Below are 7,329 nucleotides of genomic sequence, written 5' to 3'. Positions count from 1 at the left end.
TCTGTCATTTCTCCCATGTGTATGTGTGGGTGTGTGTGCACTGCATGCATGCGTGCATGTGCACATGTGTGTGTGCGTATGTGCCACAGCCATACTTGATTGCAGTTCTGTACCATTCATATTCATATTTCCTCTTCCAACCACCCCAAGGTTGTCTAGCACAACAACATGAATAAATCACTCATTATAGTGGAGTCTGGTGGCCAATGAGATGTCTCATTCTTGTTTTAAAGAGGGGGATTATATAATTATAAACAGGGGCTGGCTGGAGGGACTGGGGTTCTGGGGCTGAAGGGACTGAGGCTCTGGGGCTGGAGAGACTGGGGCTCTGGGGCTGGAGAGACTGGGGCTCTGGGGCTGGAGAGACTGGGGCTCTGGGGCTGGAGGGACTGGGGCTCTGGGCTACTGAGGCTCTGATCTGGGGCTGGAGGACTGGGGCTCTGGGGCACTGAGGCTCTGCTGGTTCGAGTTGGGGCTCTGGGGACTCTGCTGATTCTGCATCTGCCTGGTCCCTTGTGGCCCTTATGAGGTTCCATACTGAGGAGCCGAAAGAGACTAATGGTGGAGCTTTTCACACTAACAGACTACAGCATGTATCCATGTATGACACATACAGATCTGAGACGAAGGATTAATCATACTGGTTTAATGATCCTCTCCCATTAGCGGGGTTTGATCAAGCCGGCTTTTGAGACTAAACTGACTGGAGATTGATTTTCTACAGTGGATTTGTGACGAGTACTGAGTATACGAAGAGGCAGGACACAGACGCAGGAATTAACAAGGTCAAAGTTTACTTAAACAATGACAAAGCGAAATAACAAAGATAGCGTACACGACACGAAGCTAAACAATCACACACAACATCATCCAGAACAGTCCAGGGCTAAATAGGGGTGGTGATGAGATGATGAGGTGCAGGTGTGCTGGAGGTGATTAGGGTGCGTTGGGTTTCCATTCCGGTGTTGCCGAGGTGGTGTGCTTAGACCGATGGCTCAGTAGACCGGCGAATCAGAGCGCCGGAGGGGAGCAACGGGAGGAGACGTGACAGGATAGATGTTCATCATTCAGACTGGGAGATACAGTAAGAGGAACGAAGAGGGAGGGAGGGAAGCACCTTGCTGAACAGCAGACCACCGACACCAGATACCCCACCATGGTTACAGCCATCATCCAGTGGCTGCAGACAGTTGGAAACCCAATATGAACATCACTAACCATCTGGAGAAAGGACAGCAGTGGACTTCTCACATATTCTTTAGACCTTATCTGTGTACTGAAATACTGCCAGAATGTCTTTCAACTCCCGCCACCCCACATGTACTGTATGTAACCCTGCAGATCAGGGCAAAGAGACGACAGGTCAGCGATTACTTTGTGAAAGGGAAAGGAGGGAAGGGAACTGTTTTAGCGGCTCAGTGGGAGCATGAAAGGGCTGCTGGCCCCTTCCCCCTCACAGAGGCCTCCTGGGCACCATTAACGCCCTAAGGGCATTTCCAAAGTTGGGTAAGGGTGGAGAATATACAGCATCTGGAAAGCATTATGTTGTTACTGCCCAGGGGTGAGACATAGGAGGAATAAAAGCAGTGAGAATATGTGTGTGTGTGTGTCTCAGTGTGTGTGTGTGTGTGTGTCTCAGTGTGTGTGTGTGTGTGTGTGTGTGTGTGTGTGTTTCAGTGTGTGTGTCTCAGTGTGTGTGTGGGTCTCAGTGTGTGTGTGTGTGTGTCTCTCAGTGTGTGTGTGTGTGGGTCTCAGTGTGTGTGTGTGTCTCAGTGTGTGTGTGTATGTCTCAGTGTGTGTGTGTGTGTCTCAGTGTGTGTGTGTGTGTCTCAGTGTGTGTGTGCGTGTCTCAGTGTGTGTGTGCGTGTGTGTCTCAGTGTGTGTGTGGGTCTCAGTGTGTGTGTGTCTCAGTGTGTGTGTGTGTGTGTGCTGTGTTGTGTTCAGTATGTGCGTTGTATCTCCAGTGTGTGTGTGTGTGTCGTTTCTCACGTGTGCGTGTGTGTGTGAAATGTATGTCTCACTAACTGTGTGTGTGTCTCAGTATGTGTGTGTGTATCTCAGTGTGTGTGTGTGCGTGTGTGTCTCAGTGTGTGTGTGTGTGTGAGTGTGTGTCTCAGTGTGTGTGTGTGTCTCAGTATGTGTGTGTGTATCTCAGTGTGTGTGTGTGTGTAGTTTTACTATCCTTGTGGGGACATTTTACCAGTCCCCACAATGAAAAAGTATTTTTTGGTCTTAGGGGTTAAGTTTAGGGTTAGTGTTACAATTCGAGTTAAAGTTAGAATTACGGTCAGTGTTAGGGGTTAGGGGTTAGGTTTAGGGTTAGGATGTTGGGGTAGGGTTAAGGTTAAGAGTTATGGTTAGGGAAAATGTTGTTTGGTCCCCATCAGGATAGTAAAACATGTGTGTGTGTGTGTGTGTGTGTAGTCAGTTACATTTGGATGGAGGAGGCTGAGAAGGAGAGAGGGTGGGGAGAAATGGATCGAGGGATAGAGCGATAGAGTGTACATAGGCAGTGAGAATGTGCGAGTGTGTGACCTAGCGCCATGCAGTGTACTGTATGAGTCTTTTTTTCCCTGCTAGTCGTTTGAAGACTGGACCTTTTCACTGGGAGGCAGGATGTAGAGATCAAAGATCCTTGGCAACAGAACAGTTCCATCTGGGCCTGGGCTAGAAACAAAATGGCTTTGTGTGAGCGTGTTAGAGAGAGAGAGACACCCTCATCCCATCCTCACCCCCAGCCAGCCCGGCCCAGCCTCAGGCAGGGTACACAAGGTGCTCCCCCATGAACAGTCGTCTCAGCAACCCTGGCCCAGCCAGCTGCCCTGGGCCTGGGGAGAAGGAACAGAGTAGCTAATGGCTCACACACAGCACATGACCTTCACTGAGACACATGCAGACACAGAACAGGTCCCACTCCAATCAGCAGCACACACTTATATCATCTAGAATTTCATGGAGAGGGGGAAGCCAGCTGATTGAGAACAGATTGTGATACAACAGGTTACATAGGGGTTACACGGGACAGGGAGGGACATTTGACGTAATACTCATTTTATCCAAAGGAACTATTGTGGGGATTTGGGGGTTGTCAGGAAGATATTCTAGGTTGGTTCAACATCGTCAGATACGAATGAAGCAGGCCCCAGGGAGAAGTAGAGCATGCTGGGTTTTGGAGTATACTGATCCATATCTCTCCCCATAGATCATAAGACTGATCACAAAGCAGATACTCCCCTAGTCTCCACTCACAGAGCAATTTACTGTTATAGAGCCATCTGTGATAAATGATAAAGAGGAGAGTTTCTCGGCCAACTCTGGAACTCGCTCCCCCATTTCGTGAGATTTTCCTGGCTGTGGAGCATTCACACCCCCACCCCCTTGGAGTACATTTTTAAGAGCAAGCAGAGCCTTCTCCATAACATGAGCACATGCTATGCTAGGCCAAGTGCCCGGGGCACACTGGAGACAGGCGCTGGACGTTAAACCTACCTCCCCCCCTACCCCTGCACCACCAGCTCACTCCCCAGCCACGCTCCACTACCACCTCACATCCCCTCTAGTACTCTAGTCCACTACCTCTCTCTGCCAATCTCTCTCCTCCACTCACTCTTTCTGCCCCCCCCCCTCCTCTGCCTCACTCTCCACCCCCTCCCTCTCTTCCACATACCTCTTTTTTCAACCCCTCTCTCTCTCCTCCACCCCCTCCCTCTCTCCTCCCCTCCCTGCCATCCCTCGCTTGGGCTGTTATTGAGCAGGCATTTCACTGACACTCCCTTAGAGACCGGTGACCTCATCACTGGGCAGGAAGTCAGGGGTTCGTGTTCCTCCTTTTGTGAAAGTAATCCCACACTTCTCTCAATATTTTATTGAGGAGGGGGCTGAGCAGAGTGGAGAGAGGTCTGGGAGAGGGAGGGAAGGAGGGGGTGTGGAGGCCCCAAACTCAGTTGATTCTCAGTAGTGCTCACTGCTCATGCCACATCATCATGATCACTTGACTGTACTTATAGACTAGAGCTTTAACTGCATTGAAACCACAGGAGGCTGGTGAGGGGAGGACGGCTGATCATAGTGTCTGGAATGGAGTAAATGGGAATGGTATAAAACACATGGAAACCATGTGTCTGATGTGTTTGATACCATTCCATTCATTCCATTCCTGCCATGACTATGAGCCTGTCCTCCCCAATTAAGATGCCACCAGCCACCTGTGATTGGAACCAAAAGGCCCTCTGTGAAAAGCGTTTCTAGATCCAGGTCCAGGTGTCTTAACTCTCACAACCGGTCTAGACTGGACTGCAATGTGGAAGAGGAAGGACTGAAACAGAAAAGAAAAGAGAAGAAAGATTAGACATAGAGAAGTTGTAAATGAAGCACAAAATATCAAAAGGAATGGATTAGTCTGATGGCTTAGACACATGCTGTAGGCTACTGTATCTTTCTGTGAAAACCCAAGTCAATATGCTATAAAATCATGGAGACAGAGAGACAAACTGACTGGAAACTTTTGTCCTTGATGTGAGTCAATGAAATTTACTGGCGGATTGCGTATTCACTCCAGGGTGCTATTGCTATATTCTGATGACATCAGGGAAACGCCTAGGCAAGGCTGTAGCAATGCTGATTCAACTCTTGTACAGCTGCTTCTCCTCAGGCAGCAGCAGCAACAGGAACACACCCACCTGGCCTGCTGCCTTATCAACAGAGGAGATGTGGGGTCAGTCATCAGCTCTTTCTCTCAGGGGGCCCTACTGTGGACTATGAAGATCACACACACACACACACACGTGCACGCGGATACACATATGCACATGCACATGGACACATATATACATTAATACACACACACACACCTTTGAAAATGTGAGGCGTTTTTACAGCATTCTGGAAAGGACCTCTGTCTTCTGTCCAAGAAAACCATTCCCCATTTTGAGAAACGCTAGACCTGTAAAAAGAAAGATAAATTCCAATTTTTAAGTTATTCTAAAGAAGAAAGGGAAAGTACATGACTCCATTTTTTATTTCATTCATCATTGTTGTCATTGAAGTGGCAGCAGTGGGTCCACACCAGTGTGCACATTAGATTAGAGTAGATTCGATTATTCGTCACATTACATTAAAACTACCAACCTCTTAGCTTAGAACAAACACTGTCTGTAAAGGCTATCAAAGTCATTGGTTATTGTCATTTTGTCTATGACTACATTAGTGAGAGTGTTTTGTAAATTTATGTTTTATGTAAAGTATCAGTACATACATTGCAATGGTTAGGCCTATTTAAATACACTGAGTATACCAAACATTAGGAACACCTTCCTAATACTGAGTTGTTCTCAGAACAGGCTCAATTCGTCGGGGCATGGACTCAAAAGGTGTCAAGGTGATACACATGGGAAACTGTTGAGCGTGAAAACCCAGCAGCATTGCAGTTCTTGACACAAACCGGTGCGCCTGGCACCTACTACCATACCCCGTTCAAAGGCACTTACATTTTTTGTCTTGCCCATTCACCCTCTGAATGGCACACATACACAATCCATGTCTCAATTGTCTGAAGGCTAACAAATCCTTCTTTAACATGTCTCCTCCCCTTCATCTACACTGATTGAAGTGGATTTAACAAGTGACATTAATAAGGGAACATAACTTTCACCTGGATTCACCTGGTTAGTCTATGCCATGGAAAGAGTGTTCTTAATGCACACTCAGTGCATGTTACCTTATCATCAGGTCAAGCCCTACAAGATGACATTTCCTTTTCAATTTCTCACAATACGTTTTATCTAAGAAAGAAGATAAGAGAGCAAAAAAGAACGAGAGGGAGAGAAAGGCAGCGGGAGAGAGAGAGAATAGTGAGAAAGCGAACTTTTGACCAATGTCTACAGTGTGTTTCATCCAGCATGGTGCTGATATGTGAGAGCTGAGAACAGACATTCACTGCAGATAGATTCAGCACTGGGGAGGCACAAACATCAGGATTCTGAGGCTAAACTTTGCACGCACAATCACTCACAAGAACAAAGTCAAACTGACACGCACTCACCTATCATTTATACCACTTTCACAGACACACCTGCATTCCCTCCTTCCCTCAGTCTCCAGGGCAGTCATCACCAGTGAGTCTATACATGTCTGATACCGCCAGGTCTGGCTTTCCGCTGACGGTGCACAAACACGCACACTGCAGCTCCAGAGGGGTGTGTTGGGGCCTGGCCACTCCTGGCCCGCACCACACAAAGACAGCAGCTCCACAGAAAAGGAGAAAAGCAGACAGAGCAGGCCAGGGAAAAGAGGGGGCAGAGAGGAGAGGAGTGGGGGTGAATTCACTGAGGAGGCTGTGGAGTCTGAGCACTCTGCCTGCAGGGACATTGGTGGGTCTGTGCCCAGATGTGAGGGAGGGATGAAGGGATGGAGGGAGGGATGGAGGGAGGGATGGGTGGACACAGAAGTGACAGTAAGATCCAGTGTGTCTGAATCCCTGCCAATCCCTCCAGTCATTCTCATGGTCCTGCTCTGCTGCCTCTACAACAAATCTGTTATGTTTCCAAGACACTTCATCACCCACCCACTGCTGATTCTGGCACACTCTACCATAGAGCCTTCTCACATATTATAGTGTTGGAAACACACTCTTACACACACACACACACACACACACACACACACACACACACACACACACACACACACACACACACACAGCGAGTTAATGGAACAGAAGGCAGCAGCAACACATACTCTGTCGTCCTCTATCTTCCAGAGATAAATGCTAATTAGCAGTGACACAGTCGTCCAGTGATAAGGAGATACTATAAAAATAGTGCCTCATGTCTTAGGAAGTGAATGTCATCAGTTACGCTCTCAACCAGCCCTTTCTGCATTGTAGTCGATGTGGAGTCCCTGTGATTTGATAGCATTTCTCTCCTCTCTCTCGCTCTCACTCTCTCTCTCTCTCCCGCTTTCTCTCTCTCTCTGTCTCTGTCTCTGTGCCATGATTAATGCTGTAGTGAAACAGAACATTCAGATAAAATAACTGCTAGCAGACTGGGAGGACATTCACAGATAAACTATGAACTCACTCCTTACACAATAAGAACATTCAGACCTGCACCCAGAGATGAACTGCACTCACTCACTGATCCTCAGTCCAAGATGGTGCCTTGTCCACTATTGGCCAATAGTCTGTGATTAGTACGTGTTTACCTCATTGGTTAGAAATCTAATGATGCAGTTACTGCCATGAGATTGTCCAATTAGCATAGCCCCTCGCTGTCTAATTGCATTATCTCACACGCTGAAAAGTGACACCTCAAAACTAGGTCAAGGAAAAAT

General features: G+C 47.7%; 1 long non-coding RNA gene across 2 annotated transcripts; it reads right to left on the bottom strand.

The window, feature by feature from the left end:
* Positions 1-979: 979 nt before the first annotated feature.
* LOC123488438 lies at positions 980-6,221 on the bottom strand. 2 transcript variants are annotated; one of them, XR_006660080.1, is made up of 6 exons: positions 6,041-6,221; positions 4,851-4,942; positions 4,496-4,691; positions 4,206-4,315; positions 2,733-2,828; positions 980-1,180 (listed from the first exon to the last, which is right to left on the bottom strand). It is a non-coding gene; the product is annotated as an uncharacterized LOC123488438 (long non-coding RNA). The 2 variants fall into 2 exon arrangements; XR_006660081.1 differs by having other exon boundaries at positions 4,496-4,687.
* Positions 6,222-7,329: the final 1,108 nt, after the last annotated feature.

Source organism: Coregonus clupeaformis, unplaced genomic scaffold (assembly GCF_020615455.1).
Source record: "Coregonus clupeaformis isolate EN_2021a unplaced genomic scaffold, ASM2061545v1 scaf2293, whole genome shotgun sequence".
NCBI classification, from domain to species: domain Eukaryota; kingdom Metazoa; phylum Chordata; class Actinopteri; order Salmoniformes; family Salmonidae; genus Coregonus; species Coregonus clupeaformis.
Note: the sequence above shows the minus strand (reverse complement) of the source record. Positions and strands in the feature narration are given on the sequence as shown.